The sequence below is a fragment of the Oncorhynchus mykiss genome, chromosome 10 (genome assembly GCF_013265735.2).
Source record: "Oncorhynchus mykiss isolate Arlee chromosome 10, USDA_OmykA_1.1, whole genome shotgun sequence".
In the NCBI taxonomy this organism is placed as follows: Eukaryota; Metazoa; Chordata; class Actinopteri; order Salmoniformes; family Salmonidae; genus Oncorhynchus; species Oncorhynchus mykiss.
Genome location: NC_048574.1, coordinates 75,290,191 through 75,308,383, shown reverse-complemented (window position 1 = coordinate 75,308,383; position 18,193 = coordinate 75,290,191). Strand labels below are relative to the sequence as shown.

The 18,193-nt window shown below is 43.6% G+C and overlaps 1 long non-coding RNA gene and 1 pseudogene across 1 annotated transcript; both read right to left on the bottom strand.

The window, feature by feature from the left end:
• Window positions 1-1,719: 1,719 nt before the first annotated feature.
• Window positions 1,720-5,417, bottom strand: LOC110516474 (annotated as a pseudogene).
• A 671-nt stretch (window positions 5,418-6,088) lies between these two features.
• On the bottom strand, window positions 6,089-17,413 carry LOC118936769. Its single transcript, XR_005034233.1, has 4 exons — window positions 17,236-17,413; window positions 15,578-15,771; window positions 6,398-6,427; window positions 6,089-6,165 (listed from the first exon to the last, which is right to left on the bottom strand). It is a non-coding gene; the product is annotated as an uncharacterized LOC118936769 (long non-coding RNA).
• Between the last annotated feature and the right edge of the window lie 780 nt (window positions 17,414-18,193).

Sequence of the window (18,193 nt, the reverse complement as noted above, 5' to 3'; positions counted from 1 at the left end):
TATACAGGTCAGTACCTGGCTCTCCAGAGAAGACAGGCTATGTGCACACAACCCACAAAATGAGGTGGAAACTGAGATGCACTTCCTATCCTACTGCCAAATGTATGACCAGTTAATTCATATTGTATGTTGTAGTCTGACCAAGAGGGGAATCACACAGACTGATCTCAGTTAATTCATACTGTATGTTGTAGTCTGTCTAATAATTAAATCACACAAGACTGACAGCCTGTAATTTTATTAAAAGCATCCAGTTGGTTACATGGCAGTTTAGAGAGCAACATCATAACACTAATCTACATCATAATCAATATCATAACATTTATAATCAATAACATCATTATCTCTATACTACTAACAACATAACACTAATCTACATCATAATCAATATCATAACGTTTATAATCAACAACGTCATGAGAGGTAAACAACAACAACAAACCCCTTTATTAAAAAATGTTTAAAAATACAAAGAATGAACAGATGATTATAATAATACCTGGACTAATAATGGAGACACTTCAAGATAAAGCATCTAAGAGACACTAAATAAGATAAAGAATCTAAGAGACACTAAATAAGATAAAGAATCTAAGAGACACTAAATAAGATAAAGAATCTAAGAGACACTAAATAAGACAAAGAATCTTAGAGACACTAAATAAGATAAAGAATCTAAGAGACACTAAATAAGACAAAGAATCTAAGAGACACTAAATAAGATAAAGAATCTAAGAGACACTAAATAAGATAAAGAATCTAAGAGACACTAAATAAGACAAAGAATCTAAGAGACACTAAATAAGATAAAGAATCTAAGAGACACTAAATAAGACAAAGAATCTAAGAGACACTAAATAAGATGAAGAATCTAAGAGACACTAAATAAGATAAAGAATCTAAGAGACACTAAATAAGATAAAGAATCTAAGAGACACTAAATAAGATAAAGACAAAAGCAAAAAGCAAACATTATCTCTAAAGACATGAAGACAAAGTCAATACATTCTGGACACAAAACAGATGTAATTGAGTTACTCTCTTAAAATAATTAAAACCCCATGTTACCAAAACACCATGTTACCCAGAACCCCATGTTACCCCAAACCCCATGTTACCCAAAACCCCATGTTACCCAAAACCCCATGTTACCCAAAACCCCATGTTACCCAAACCCCATGTTACCCAGAACCCCATGTTACCCAAACCCCATGTTACCCAAAACCCCATGTTACCAAACCCCATGTTACCCAAAACCCCATGTTACCCAGAACCCCATGTTACCCAGAACCCCATGTTACCCAGAACCCCATGTTACCCAGAACCCCATGTTACCCAAACCCCATGTTACCCAAAACCCCATGTTACCCAAACACCATGTTACCCAGAACCCCATGTTACCCAAACCCCATGTTACCCAAAACCCCATGTTACCCAAACCCCATGTTACACAAAACCCCATGTTACCCAAACCCCATGTTACCCAAAATACCATGTTACCCAAAACCCCATGTTACCCAGAACCCCATGTTACCCAAAACCCCATGTTACCCAAAACCCCATGTTACCCAAAACCCCATGTTACCCCATGTTACCCAGAACCCCATGTTACCCAGAACCCCATGTTACCCAGAACCCCATGTTACCCAAAACCCCATGTTACCCAAAACCCCATGTTACCCAAAACCCCATGTTACCCAAAACCCATGTTACCCAAAACCCATGTTACCCAGAACCCCATGTTACCCAAACCCCATGTTACCCAGAACCCCATGTTACCAAAACCCCATGTTACCCAGAACCCCATGTTACCCAAAACACCATGTTTCTCTGATGGTAAAAACCAAACTAAATGAATAATGGTGGTTGCAGTCACTCCTTTTAGATTTCTTCCAAGGTTCTAGAAAGATAAACTAATTCTGAACTTGTTATTAAAATTAGAACCACTTCAGGTTTGTCACCACATTTTAAACATCAGTCCACTGCTGACCATCGATTTAAAATACAAAACTGACCTAAGATCAGCATGTAGGGTCAGCTTCATTCTACTCCTACTCCGTCCCCTGGGCTGCTCTCTCCTCTCCCGGTCCAGCTTCAGCTCTGGAGCTCAGAGAGACCGTCTCCATGGCATTGACATAAAGATCCATGCTGCTCACCCTGTTCACTCTCTTCTGCCTCCTGGTGGGCTAGGGAGACACAGCACCAACAGTCAGACATTTACTCTCTAGTATCTCCATTCTCTCTCCCCCTCACCCTCTCCCTCTAGTTTAAATGACTTGTAACGTCTGAGTAAATGTCTTTACCTTGTAGTACAGGTAGGAGGTGGTGATGGCTGTCAGTAGGATCAGCAGCACTACAACGTGTCTGATGATGAAGGCTGGCAGAGGAGATGCTGCAAACAGAAACACCTTTGATGAGGGAACTGATCATCATCAGATAGATCTGTGGGAAATCTGTCAATGACAAAGTTATAAGTCTGGTTCATGTTCAGTTACCTGTGATGGTGAGGAAGAGGAGCTCACTCTCAGAGGAGAAGTTATGAGAGAAAACATAATTGTCATAAACACAGCTGTAGTTCCCTTGGTGGGAGTCATCTGCAGCAGGGAAGAGGAAGGCAGCAGAGTGATTGACAGCTAGCTGGGTCTGGGTTCTGTTGGAGCCGGTGAACGTGAGGAGGAAGGAGCCTCCTGGGTACTGTGGCTGAGTGGAGCAGGTGATGGTGAAGCTGTAGCCCCTGAACATCTCGGGCCCCTGGTGGCCCCTGGAGACCCCTCCCATTGAGTCAGTCAGGAAGATATCAGGCTGGACCAGGAGATCTGTAACAATAAAAGAGAACAAGAAAAACCTCTTCAACTAGTTTCCTATAGATATGACAATAACATCAGCATGTAACAGTGCCAGCCACCCTCCCTCACAGGGCAACATGAGTAGTGGGCCTACTGTTTTTCAAAGCAGACTGAGAAGTTAAACAGTCATCATGAGAGGTGCAGAGGAAGTTGTATGAATGAAGGAAATCAGTTGAATGTAATTGTAATACGTTGTTATTACCTGAGCAGATCACTGTGAGTCCAGGAAGGAGATAAGAACTTCTCCAACACCTCCTCAGTGAAGACTCAGACCCAGGACATGTAACTCCAACCCCTCTAGTGGTGTTTCCAGGAAGTACTGAAACAGTGGAGCCACAACCCAGCTGTCTACAAACTACTGCAGCTACATCGTCCCAGTCGTCAGTTCCCACAGTCCTCCACTCTCCCTGGTCGGACCGCTCCACTTCACCAGCACAGCGACTGCCTCCTCCCACCAGCCTCACATCATCAGGCTCTGAGAAAAGAAAAGAGAGAGACAGTAATCTTACTATTTTCTCACTAAAACACACCTATATTGTCTCTCATATTCTTCACTCCAGGTGAGAAACAATGTTGATTGAGTGACAAACTGTTTCTTACCTGAGCAGGTGAGTCCAACAGCATTACCAGGTAGGCAGGTGTTGTGTTTTCTGTCTGAGGTGTCACAGTCCAGGAGAAGGGACTCTTTGCCTTTACACTGGAACTCTTTATCCCAGGTCTGACCCTCACCTCCTCCATAGAGCCCCCTCTGTAGAGCTGCAGGAGCCCCACAGCCAAGCTCCCCACAGACTACCTCTGCATCCTGCCGGTCAAAGTCAGCTTCACACACTGAGGCCCAGGACTGATTGGACTTCACCTCCACTCTCCCAGAGCAGAGACCAGCTCCATCCACAAGCCGCACAGACTCTGGAGAAAAAGAGTTGGTTGAACATTCAATCAGTTTTGTTGATGACACTGTCAAGGACTAAACACAAATATGTTGGATAAAATATAGTAGTTTGCTATGTTTGATACTGTAAGAGGTAGAAATGGGTTCTTAGTCACTCAGGATAGGGTTGGGTATAATGCAGGCAGGAGACAGGAATAAGTTCACTTCACTTTCTAGAAAATAAACAGCTGGACATCCATCAGGCAGCTTCACTTCAGTACCATCTGATCTACAAGGTCTGATGCTGTATGTCAGGGTCAGGATGGGCCAAGAGTAGAAAAGGTTACTGGTTATGATGACATCACTGGTGAGAACTCAGTGATAAAAATATATTTGATCTTTCCTATCTCTCCCTCTTCCTCTCCTCCTCTCTTTGTGACAGTGGTAGTGAGTAGAGACGTTCACTGAGATAACACTCAAATACAAAGCATTCTGGGATATTTAAGGTGTATTTGATTCCTACTTGACTGAGTGATCTATTTAGTAAAGCAGACTGACGAGTTAAACAGTCATCATGAGAGGTGCAGAGGAAGTTGTATGAATGAAGGAAATCAGTTGAATATAATTATAATATGTTGATATTTCCTGAGCAGATCACTGTGAGTCCAGGAAGGAGATATAATACATGGACAAAAGTATGTGGAACTCAGCAGTGAGTTTTACAACAGAGGATTATTTTTACGCTCTACGTGGTTCAGCCCTCGACTGTCTGTTCTGTGAGCTTGTGTTGTCTACCACTTCACGGCTGAGCCGTTGTTGCTCCGAGATGTTCCACGTTGAAAGTCACTGACATCTTCAGTAAGGACATTTTACTGCTGATATTTGTCTATGGAGATTGCGTGGCCATGTGCTCAATTTGATACACCTGTCAGGTGTGGCTGAAATAGCCGAATCCACTAATGTCCACATACTTTTGGCCATATAGTGTATCTTGTTATTACCTGAGCAGATCACTGTGAGTCCAGGAAGGAGATAATATATTCTCCAACACTCCCTCAGTGAAGACTCAGACCCAGAACAGGAAACTCTAAACGTTCCAGTGATATTTCCAGGTAGTGCTGAAACAGTGGAGCCACAACCCATCTGTCTACACACTACTGCAGCTACATCCCTCTGGTTCCACACTCCAGCTCCCACAATCCTCCACTCTCCCTGGTCGTACCGCTCCACTCCACCAGCACAGCGACTGCCTCCTCCCACCAGCCTCACATCATCAGGCTCTGAGAAAAGAAAAGAGAGAGACAGTAATCTTACTATTTTCTCACTAAAACACACCTATATTGTCTCTCATATTCTTCACTCCAGGTGAGAAACAATGTTGACTGAGTGACAAACTGTTTCTTACCTGAGCAGGTGAGTCCAACAGCATTACCAGGTAGGCAGGTGTTGTTCTCTCTGTCTGAGGTGTCACAGTCCAGGAGAAGGGACTCTTTGCCTTTACACTGGAACTCTTTATCCCAGGTCTGACCCTCACCTTCTCCATAGAGCCCCCCCTGTAGAGCTGCAGGAGCCCCACAGCCAACATCCCTACAGACTACCTCTGCATCCTGCCGGTCAAAGTCAGCTTCACACACTGAGGCCCAGGACTGATTGGACTTCACCTCCACTCTCCCAGAGCAGAGACCAGCTCCACCCACAAGCCGCACAGACTCTGGAGAAAAAGAGTTGGTTGAACATTCAATCAGTTTTGTTGATGACACTGTCAAGGACTAAACACAAATATGTTGGATAAAAGATTGTAGTTTGCTATGTTTGATACTGTAAGAGGTAGAAATGGGTTCTTAGTCACTCAGGATCGGGTTGGGAATAATGCAGGCAGGAGACAGGAATAAGTTCACTTCACTTTATAGAAAATAAACAGCTGGTCATCCATCAGGCAGCTTCACTTCAGTACCATCTGAACTACAATGATCTGCCCATGAACATCTCCCATAAACCAATATGACAAACACAAATATAATGTTTAAATACATCTGACATCTCTCCCTCTATTTAAATGAATTAAAAACACATAAAACATGATACATGGTAATATTATATAATGTATAAATAAATCTCTCAATATGACCAGTCTCTTACCTGAACAGGTCACATGACGATAATATTCACCATCACAGACACCAGGTTCTTCTATGATGTCACACTGTCTAATAGAAGACTCATTTCCATAGCAACTAATATATAGTGTGACTCCTCTTCTTCCATCTTCAATCAGACCTCCTCTAGATTCAGCTACAGGATTCCCACAGTCCAGCTCTCTACACACAACCTTAACATCTGTCATCATGTCCCACAACCCAGAACATTGACTTAACCACTCTCCTCTGTAGAAGACTTCCACTGTCCCAGAACAGGAAGTGGTCCCATCCACCAGTCTGACTGAGTATTCAGCTGTAAACAGCAGAGAGGAAAACACAGTGGTGAGGACAGATGATGACAGTGATTCTGTTATTCTAACAGCAGTAATGCTTTGTGGTTGACAAGTATTAATAGTTCCATTAAACACTACTTGTTGTTGGGGTTTTAGAATGGTTTGTATGGACACATGAATTTCTCCATGTGGGATAATAAAGTTGACTAATATTGAACTGCTATAATCACTGTAGATTTATACTCTACCTACCTGGTGGACTGACGCTTTGAGCCTGGAGATCTGAGGAGAAAGAGAGAGACAGAGGAGAAAGAGAGAGAAAGAGAGATAGAGAGAAACAAAGGAGAAAGGGAGGAGTCAGAGGAAGAGAGAGACAGAGGTTAAATGAACATCAACATGACCTTTCAAGATGTGATGGGGAAGACAGGCTTATCGTTGGTATGGTGCAACAACAACCCTGTGTACACACACTATATATACAAAAGTATGTGGACACCCCTTCAAATTAGTGGATTCTTTTTCAGCCACACCCCTTCCTGACAGATGTATAAAATCAAGCACTCCGCCATGCAATCTCCATAGACAAACAGTGTCAGTAGAATTGAGTTAATGAACTCCTCTCCACTCCAATCCTCGCCCCTCTCCTCCCCTCTTCTCCCAGTCTCTCGTCCCCCTTCTCTCCTTTCCTCTTCTCCCCCCCTCATCTCCCCCTTCTCCCCCCTCTCCTTTTTTCCCCGTTCTCTTCATCGTCTCCCCATCTCTCCCTCTCTTCTCCCCCATCTCTCCCCTCTACTCTTCTCCCCTCCTCCCCCTCTCTTCTACTCTTCTTCCCAATTCTACCCCTCCCCTCTCCTCGTCTCACCCCTCTGCTCTTCCACCCTCTTCTCTCCTCTTTTCTTCTCCCCCTCTCCTCTTCTTCCCCTCCCCTCCCACCTCTGATCTTCTCCCCCTTTCTTCTCCTCCTCTCCCCTCTCTTCTTCTCCCCCTCTCTTCTCCTTTTCTCCCCTCCCCTCCCCTCTCCTTTTATCCTCCTCTCCTTTCTCCTCCCCACTCACCTTATCCCCCTCTCCTCTTCTCCCCCTCTCTTCTCCAACTCTCCTCTTCTCCACCTCCCCTCTCTCTCTCCTCTTCTCCCCCTTCTCCACCTCACTCTTCATCTTCATCTTCTCCCCCCTTCTCCCCCTTCTCTCCTCCTCTCTTCTCCTCTTCTCCCCAATTCTACCCCTCCCCTCTCCTCTTCTCACCCCTCTCCATTTCTCCTCCCTGCTCCCACTCTCTTCTCCCCCTCTCCTCTTCTCTTCTCCCCCTCTCCTCTTCTCTTCTCCACCTCTCTTCTCCTCTTCCCCCCTCTCCTCTCCTCTTCTCCCCCTCTCCATTTCTCCTCCTAGCTCCCACTCTCTTCTCCCCCTCTCCTCTTCTCCTCCCCCCCTTCTCCTCTTCTTCCCCTCCCCTTTTCTCCCCCTCTCCTCTCCTCCTCTCCACTCTCTTCTCCTTTTCTCCCCCTCTCATCTTCTCTTCTCTTCTCCCCCTCTCCTCCTCTCTTCTCCTCCTCTCCCCTCTCTTCTCCTCTTCTCCCCCTCTCTTCTCCTTTTCTCCCCTCTCTTCTCCTCTTCTCCCCCTCTCTTCTCCTCCCCTTTCTTCTCCTCTTCTCCCCTCTCTTCTCCTCTTCTCCCCCTCTCTTCTCCTTTTCTCCCCTCTCCTCTTCTCCCCCTTTCCTCTTCTCCCCTCCCCTCTCATTTTCTCCTCCTCTCCTCTCTCCTCCTCTCCTCTCCCCCTCTTCTCCCCCCCTTCTCCTCTTCCCCTCGCCTTATCTCCCCCTCTCTTCTCCTCTCCTCCCCCTCTCCTCTTCTCACCCTCTCCTCTCTCCTCTCCTCCCCTCTCTTCTCCTCTTCTCCCCTTCTCTTCGCCACCTCTCTTCACCTCCTCTCCCCCTTATCCTCTTATCCTCTTCTCTTCTCTCCTTTTCTCCCCTCTCCTCTTCTCCCACTTTCCTCTTCTCCCCTCCCCTCTCCTTTTCTCCCCCTCTCCTCTCCTCCTCTCCACTCTCTTCTCCTCCTCTCCCCTCTCTTCTCCTTTTCTCCCCTCTCTTCTCCTCTTCTCCCCCTCTGTTCTCCTTTTCTCCCCTCTCTTCTCCTTTTCTCCCCCTCTCCTCTTCTCTTCTCCCCCTCTCCTCTCCTCTCCTCTTCTCTTCTCCACCTCTCTTCTCCTCTTCCCCCCTCTCCTATTCTTTCCCTCCCACCTCTGATCTTCTCCCCCTCTCTTCTTCTCCTCCCTTCTCCTCCTCTCCTCCTCTCCCCTCCTCTTCTCCCCCTCTCTTCTCCTCTTCTCCCCCTCTCTTCTCCTTTTCTCCCCTCTCTTCTCCTCTTCTCCCCCTCTCTTCTCCTTTTTTCCCCTCTCTTCTTCTCCCCCTTTCCTCTTCTCCCCTCCCCTCCCCTCTCCTTTCTCCTCCTCTCCTCTCTCCTCCCCACTCGCCTTATCTCCCCCTCTCTTCTCTCACCTCTCTTCTCCTCCCCCTCTCCTCTTCTCACCCTCTCCTCCCCTCTCTTCTCCCCTCTCTTCTCCTCTTCTCACCTTCTCTTCTCCACCTCTCTTCACCTCCTCTCCCCCTTATCCTCTTCTTTTCTCCCTCTCTCGTCTTCTCCCCTCCCCTCTCTTCTCGTCTTCTCACCTCCCCTCTCTTCTCGTCTTCTCCCCTCCCCTCTCTTCTCGTCTTCTCCCCTCCCTTCTTCTCCCCTCCCTCTTCGCCAGCCTCTTCTCCATCCCTCTCTTCTCCTCTTCTGACCCTCTCTTCTCCTCTTCTCCCCCTCTGCTCTTCTCCCCCTCTCTTCTCCTCCCTTCATCTCCCAGTCTCTCTTCTCCTCTTCTGTCCCTCTCTATTCCCCCCTTTTCTCCCCCTCTCCTCTTCTCCCCCTTTCCTCTTCTGACCCTCTTTTCTCCTCTACTCATTTACCAGTCTCTCTTCTCCTACCCCTCCCCTATTCTCCCCCTCTCCTCTCCTTTTCTCCCAGTCTCTCTTCTCCTCTTCTCCCCCTCTCTTCTTCATCCACTCCCTCCTCTCCTCTTCTCCCCCTGTCCTATTCTCCCCCTCTCTTCTCCCCCTTCTCCCCCCTCTACTCTTCCCCTCCTCTCCACTTCTTTCCCTGCCCTCTTCTCCCCCTTTCCTCTTCTCTCCCTTTCCTCTTCTCCCCTTCTCCTCTCCTCTTCTCCCTCTCTGTTCTCCTCTTCTCCCCCTTCTCCCTTTCTCCTCTTCTCCCCTCCCCTTCTCTCTCTCCTCTTCTCCCCCTTCACCCCCTCTCTTCTTGCCCTCCCCTCCCCTCTCTCCTCTTCTCCCCCTTTCCTCTTTTCCCCCTCTCCCCCTCTCTTCTCCTCTTCTCCCCCTCTCTTCTCATAGTCTGCCTATCATCTACTCTTCTGCCCCTATCTTCCCCCTCATCTCCCCCTCTCCTCTTCTCCCCCCTCTGCCCTTCTCCCCCTCTCTTCTCCTCTTCTCCCCCTCTCCTTCTCTTCCTGCACTCTCATCATCTCCCCCCTCTCCTCTTCCCCTTCTCCTCTTCTGACCCTTTATTCGCCTCATCTTCCCCTCTACTCCCCCCCTCCCCTCTTCTCCCCCTTTCCTCGTCACCCCCTCCCCTCTCCTCTTCTCCCCGTTGCTTCTCTTCCCCTCTACTCCCCCCCTCTTCTCCTCTCCACTCTTCTCCTCTCCTCCCCTTCTCCTCTCCTCTACTCCCCCTTGCTTCTCTTCTCCTCCCCTCTCCTCTCCATTTCATTCTGTACTCCAACATCTGCCTGGTATTCAAGATAACACACAACATTGCAGCACCAAATTTGTTTTCATCAACCTCAGACTTAAATATCAGTGTTCCAAGAACCTCCACCAGGGGAACTGTAGACTCCTCAAACGGTCCACCACCTTCTCCCAAACTGCCTTCTCATACAAACCAATAAAGACATGGAATGGTCTCACCTCAACATGGATCTAATCCAATCAGACGTGTCTCACCTCAACATGGATCTAATCCAATCAGACGTGTCTCACCTCAACATGGATCTAGTCCAATCAGACGTGTCTCACCTCAACATGGATCTAGTCCAATCAGACGTGTCTCACCTTAACATGGATCTAGTCCAATCAGACGTGTCTCACCTCAACATGGATCTAGTCCAATCAGACGTGTCTCACCTCAACATGGATCTAGTCCAATCAGACGTGTCTCACCTCAACATGGATCTAGTCCAATCAGACGTGCCTCACCTCAACATGGATCTAGTCCAATCAGACGTGCCTCACCTCAACATGGATCTAGTCCAATCAGACGTCTCACCTCAACATGGATCTAGTCCAATCAGACGTGTCTCACCTCAACATGGATCTAATCCAATCAGACGTGTCTCACCTCAACATGGATCTAGTCCAATCAGATGTGTTCACACTGATATTGATCTAATAGGCAACAGTGACTTTTTAATGGCAGAATAAACACTAAAAGACACATTACATTTAAATAGCTGTAATAACTTAGCTCTGTACACTATTCTGATTAGATGCTATTTAATGCTGTGTTTGGACACAGGTTTGTATAGGAACACTAAGACACCTGGATCACATATTGAGATGTGCCTTTAGTTAAGTAAATCAGTTGTTACATAAGGTGACAGTTGTAGGTGTCACGACTTCCGCCGAAGTCGGTCCCTGTCCTTGTTCTGGCGGTGAAGAAGGAAGGCGGTCTGCGCCCGTGCATCGCCACCGGCCGTCTAGCCATCGCCACCGGCCTTCTAGCCTTCGTCACCGGCCTTCTAGCCATCGCCACCGGCCTTCTAGCCTTCGCCACCGGCCTTCTAGCCATCGTCACCGGCCTTCTAGCCATCGCCACCGGCCTTCTAGCCTTCGCCACCGGCCTTCTAGCCATCGCCACCGGCCTTCTAGCCATCGCCACCGGCCTTCTAGCCTTCGTCACCGGCCTTCTAGCCATCGCCACCGGCCTTCTAGCCATCGCCACCAGCCTTCTAGCCTTCGCCACCAGCCTTCTAGCCTTCGCCACCAGCCTTCTAGCCATCGCCACCAGCCTTCTAGCCTTCGCCACCAGCCTTCTTCCTCAGCAAGTTATATTCTTCCATTTTAAATAACAGGTTCTCCCTCCATCTACAAACATCAGGTCTGCTTGCAGATGAACAGAATGTCTTGGAAAGACAGACCTTTAGACCTCATAGTTCTGTCCAATACATTGTTTATTATTTATTATTTATACTTTAGTTACAAGTTAGGATTTAAATTGATGTACACTCCATGACGTCTCAGTGAAAATGTATTATATATATTTATTATAAAACAATTGAGAAAACGTCACTCAAATCCTGTTAAAACGTATATAGAGGTATTAGTCTCATTGTAGTAGGAGTATTTTAATGATGTCACAATGTAGAATGTTTTAACATTGTAGTAGGAGTATTTTAATGATGTCACAATGTAGAATGTTTTAACATTGTAGTAGGAGTATTTTAATGATGTCACAATGTAGAATGTTTTAACATTGTAGTAGGAGTATTTTAATGATGTCACAATGTAGAATGTTTTAACATTGTAGTAGGAGTATTTTAATGATGTCACAATGTAGAATGTTTTAACATTGTAGAAGGAGTATTTTAATGATGTCACAATGTAGAATGTTTTAACATTGTAGTAGGAGTATTTTAATGATGTCACAATGTAGAATGTTTTAACATTGTAGTAGGAGTATTTTAATGATGTCACAATGTAGAATGTTTTAACATTGTAGTAGGAGTATTTTAATGATGTCACAATGTAGAATGTTTTAACATTGTAGTAGGAGTATTTTAATGATGTCACAATGTAGAATGTTTTAACATTGTAGTAGGAGTATTTTAATGATGTCACAATGTAGAATGTTTAAACATTGTAGAAGGAGTATTTTAATGATGTCACAATGTAGAATGTTTTAACATTGTAGTAGGAGTATTTTAATGATGTCACAATGTAGAATGTTTAAACATTGTAGAAGGAGTATTTTAATGATGTCACAATGTAGAATGTTTAAACATTGTAGAAGGAGTATTTTAATGATGTCACAATGTAGAATGTTTTAACATTGTAGTAGGAGTATTTTAATGATGTCACAATGTAGAATGTTTTAACATTGTAGTAGGAGTATTTTAATGATGTCACAATGTAGAATGTTTAAACATTGTAGTAGGAGTATTTTAATGATGTCACAATGTAGAATGTTTTAACATTGTAGTAGGAGTATTTTAATGATGTCACAATGTAGAATGTTTTAACATTGTAGTAGGAGTATTTTAATGATGTCACAATGTAGAATGTTTTAACATTGTAGTAGGAGTATTTTAATGATGTCACAATGTAGAATGTTTTAACATTGTAGTAGGAGTATTTTAATGATGTCACAATGTAGAATGTTTTAACATTGTAGTAGGAGTATTTTAATGATGTCACAATGTAGAATGTTTAAACATTGTAGAAGGAGTATTTTAATGATGTCACAATGTAGAATGTTTTAACATTGTAGTAGGAGTATTTTAATGATGTCACAATGTAGAATGTTTAAACATTGTAGAAGGAGTATTTTAATGATGTCACAATGTAGAATGTTTAAACATTGTAGAAGGAGTATTTTAATGATGTCACAATGTAGAATGTTTTAACATTGTAGTAGGAGTTGTCGTGGAAATTTCCTCTTTTTACCAAATCATGAGAGCAAACCACACACAAGTCAGAGTTAGTTATCACAAAGTCCATCTTTAATTATATGAGCTCTATCACAACCCTGTGACTCTCAAATCAATTCATGATGTCTCAGTGAAAAATGTATTACGGAGTATCTACCATTTCCATGACTATTTATCTAGGATACACACTCACACTCTTTCAAACATTATTATTTGGGAAAGTTATCAGGGGTAGTAACTAGCATAACGTATTTGACTATTTCTTTCATACACACCTCATTGGCTAGGTTAGCAAGCTAGCTAACTAGCCACATTTAGCACAAGCTCACGACTAAACTGACCTGGCGATCCTACTATCATGGACACTTGTCTCCAGGCAGCATTGTTTGTGTTTATGTCCCTGTAGCTGTCAGCAGTTGTTTCAAAAAGACACGGTTTTGAGGAAACAGAGAAAATGATTCTCTCCTCCATGTGTCCAACCACATACGACCACCTGCAAAAGGTACCTGCATCAGTATAGTTGCCTAGCTGTGTAAAAGGTACCTGCATCAGTATAGTTAGCTAGCTGTGTAAAAGGTACCTGCATCAGTATAGTTGTCTAGCTGTGCAAAAGGTACCTGCATCAGTATAGTTGCCTAGCTGTGTAAAAGGTACCTGCATCAGTATAGTTGTCTAGCTGTGTAAAAGGTACCTGCATCAGTATAGTTGTCTAGCTGTGTAAAAGCTACCTGCATCAGTATAGTTGCCTAGCTGTGTAAAAGCTACCTGCATCAGTATAGTTGTATAGCTGTGTAAAAGGTACCTGCATCAGTATAGTTGCCTAGCTGTGTAAAAGGTACCTGCATCATATACCTGTGTATAGAAGTGTAAGGAAGTAGTTTGGGGCTGTAGAAATACAGCTAAACCTAGGGTATGGCTAAATGGGGTGTGTAGAAATACAGATAAACCTAGGGTATGGCTAAATGGGGTGTGTAGAAATACAGATAAACCTAGGGTATGGCTAAATGGGGTGTGTAGAAATACAGATAAACCTAGGGTATGGCTAAATGGGGTGTGTAGAAATACAGATAAACCTAGGGTATGGTTAAATGGGGTGTGTAGAAATACAGCTAAACCTAGGGTATGGCTAAATGGGGTGTGTAGAAATACAGATAAACCTAGGGTAAGGCTAAATGGGGTGTGTATAAATACAGATAAACCTAGGGTATGGCTAAATGGGGTGTGTAGAAATACAGATAAACCTAGGGTATGGCTAAATGGGGTGTGTAGAAATACAGATAAACCTAGGGTATGGCTAAATGGGATGTGTAGAAATACAGATAAACCTAGGGTAAGGCTAAATGGGATGTGTAGAAATACAGCTAAACCTAGGGTATGGCTAAATGGGGTGTGTAGAAATACAGATAAACCTAGGGTATGGCTAAATGGGGTGTGTAGAAATACAGATAAACCTAGGGTAAGGCTAAATGGGGTGTGTAGAAATACAGATAAACCTAGGGTATGGCTAAATGGGATGGGTAGAAATACAGCTAAACCTAGGGTATGGCTAAATGGGGTGTGTAGAAATACAGCTAAACCTAGGGTAAGGCTAAATGGGGTGTGTATAAATACAGCTAAACCTAGGGTAAGGCTAAATGGGATGTGTAGAAATACAGCTAAACCTAGGGTATGGCTAAATGGGGTGTGTAGAAATACAGATAAACCTAGGGTATGGCTAAATGGGGTGTGTAGAAATACAGATAAACCTAGGGTATGGCTAAATGGGGTGTGTAGAAATATAGATAAACCTAGGGTATGGCTAAATGGGGTGTGTAGAAATACAGATAAACCTAGGGTAAGGCTAAATGGGGTGTGTAGAAATACAGATAAACCTAGGGTATGGCTAAATGGGATGGGTAGAAATACAGCTAAACCTAGGGTATGGCTAAATGGGGTGTGTAGAAATACAGCTAAACCTAGGGTAAGGCTAAATGGGGTGTGTATAAATACAGCTAAACCTAGGGTAAGGCTAAATGGGATGTGTAGAAATACAGCTAAACCTAGGGTATGGCTAAATGGGGTGTGTAGAAATACAGATAAACCTAGGGTATGGCTAAATGGGGTGTGTAGAAATACAGATAAACCTAGGGTATGGCTAAATGGGGTGTGTAGAAATACAGATAAACCTAGGGTATGGCTAAATGGGGTGAGTAGAAACACAGATAAACCTAGGGTATGGCTAAATGGGGTGTGTAGAAATACAGATAAACCTAGGGTATGGCTAAATGGGGTGTGTCGAATCCCTCCACCAGTTGAAGCTAATTTACTATACTATAAACTCGAAAGTAGTATTTGGAGAACAGCAAAAACTAACAGAAATGTCCCCAGACATTCACTATTTAACTGTACTAGAATGCTTAAAAGGTCGCAAAATGTTTTATATCGGTTATCGGTATGGTTTCTTTTTGGCAAGGAAAATATTGGATATCAGTATCGGCCAAAAATTCACTATCGGTGCTTCCCTAATAATAAGGTTGGTAACAAGATGGAACATCGTTGTGGAAATCTGTTGCAGCTCAAGTTGACTACAACATCCACAATGCAATGCGCTCTGTGTGGGCTGGCTGGCTGGCTAGCTAAATGTATCTACACACAATAATACCAAAGACAATATCAGCATGTGAAGTAGCTAACTAGCTGTTAAATCACCTAAACAAACTGCACTATCAGTTTAGGAGTCTCCAATCTCACCATGTTCAACCTGCAGATCGATGTGTCTCCCAGAGTGGAGTTGAAATCACAACGGCAGATATACTTTTGAAGAGATGACAAGCCTAAGTCATTGGTCCACGCAGTGCATTCTGGGCGACTCTGGGACAGGGATCGCTCTCCTTCACGGAGTGAATGGAGTCTACTGGGCGCTAGCTCAAAAACCCAACATTAACCTGTTAGAGCTCTAGGGGCGCTATTTCATTTTTGGATAAAAAACGTTCCCGTTTTAAGCGCGATATTTTGTCACGAAAAGATGCTCGACTATGCATATTCTTGACAGTTTTGGAAAGAAAACACTCTGAAGTTTCAGAATCTGCAAAGATTTTGTCTGTAAGTGCCCCAGAACTCATTCTACAGGCGAAACCAAGATGATTTATCACCCAGGAATTAGCAGAATTTCTGAAGCTCTGTTTTCCATTCTCTCCTTATATGGCTGTGATTGCGCAACGAATGAGCCTACACTTTCTGTCGTTCGCCCAAGGTCTTAGCAGCATTGTGACGTATTTGTAGGCATATCATTGGAAGATTGACCATAAGAGACTACATTTTCCAAGTGTCCGCCTGGTGTCCTGCGTCGAATTCGGTGCGCAATTGCCAGCTGCTTCTACTTTACCATTTGATTCAGGGGAGAAAGCATGTGTCCAAGAACGATGTATCAATGAAGAGATATGTGAAAAACACCTTGATGATTGATTCTAAACAACGTTTGCCATGTTTTCAGTCGATATTATGGAGTTAATTTGGAAAAAAGTTTGCGTTTTGAGGACTGAATTTATGGATTTTTTTTGGTAGCCAAATGTGATGTATAAAACGGAGCTATTTCTAATACACAAGGAATCTTTTTGGAAAAACTGAGCATCTGCTATCTAACTGAGAGTATCCTCATTGAAAACATCAGAAGTTCTTCAAAGGTAAATGATTTTATTTGAAGGCTTTTATGTTTTTGTTAATGTTGCGTGCTGGATGCTAACGCTAACGCTAAATGCTAACGCGAAATGCTAACTCTAGCTAGCTACTTTTACACAAATTATTGTTTTCCTATGGTTGAGAAGCATATTTTGAAAATCTGAGATGACAGTGTTGTTTACAAAAGGCTAAGCTTGAGAGATGGCATATTTATTTCATTTCATTTGCGATTTTCATAAATAGTTAACGTTGTGTTATGCTAATGAGCTTGCTGATAGATTTACACAATCCTGGATACAGGGGTTTTTTCATAGCTAAACGTGACGCAGAAAACGGAGCGATTTGTCCTAAACAAATAATCTTTCAGGAAAAACGGAACATTTGCTATCTGAGAGTCTCCTCATTGAAAACATCTGAAGTTCTTCAAAGGTAAATTATTTTTTTGAATGCTTTTCTGTTTTTTTGTGTAAATGTTGCCAGCTGAATGCTAATGCTAAATGCTACGTTAGCCATCAATACTGTTACACAAATGCTTGTTTTGCAATGGTTGAGAAGCATATTTTGAAAATCTGAGATGACAGTGTTGTTAACAAAAGGCTAAGCTTGAGAGCTAGCATATTTATTTCATTTCATTTGCGATTTTCATGAATAGTTAACGTTGCGTTATGGTAATGAGCTTGAGTCTATATTCACGAACCCGGATCCGGGATGGGGAGATCAGAAAGGTTAACACGAATTTAGTCAACAAGAAGTACAACATTACTAGTCTTTACCGAGATGTGAGGTAATTAACTTGTTATTTGTAGTATCGTATAGCATTGGAATCGTGGCATTACGTACTTTCGAAGAAAATAGGCACATTTCTCGACAAGGAATTGCATGACGATTATCTTAACAACCGCGTGACGCAGCATGACAACCTGAACGTGATTGGTCAACAGTCTGCTGGGAAGGGCGTTAAATATTGTTCCATTATATTAGATTCCTATCTCATTTTCTATAATATCTCTGGCAAAGGCACCACGCAATGCATCCTGGACTATAGGAGAAACGTGTTAGACCCTCCGTTAAATTGCCAGTTTCTCAAGGCAGGAATATCACAAAAATATGATCAATGGCTCATTCGAGAGAAGACCTCCCGAGTTAAATCATCCAGTATTGAAATCTGACATGTATGAATAACGTTTTCGTGATCTAAAAGTCATATTCCTATTAACTTCCAGTGTAGTGAGACTTTATCACGGTGCGACGTCATACCGGACATATTTCTGCCTGCTTGAAGGCAAATGACTCAGATACACATGAAAACATGAAATGACGCAGGGAATCGATAGAACATCACTCAGAAATGAACAAAAACAATACAATATTTAACCTTCACCTGAACCCACACCGCTGATTGGACAGCGCCTCCATACAGGAAGGCAATGCATAGTGGGGCTCCGTGGCCTGTGGTTGAATGAACGTTTCTGTCCAGCAGCCAGCTAGAAATATTCAGTTTGTGGGCAGTTAAACATTTTTTGGGCTCAGTTGTGTATCATAAAATAATATGGACATAATTACAGTCACGCAGATCTTTAGAAATTGTAGGATCAATTGTAAAGTGTCACTCGTGAAAAACGTTGCCGCCCCCCTGCTATAATGTATATGAAGTCACCCTTGTGGAGCGTTTCGTATAGTGGACTATGA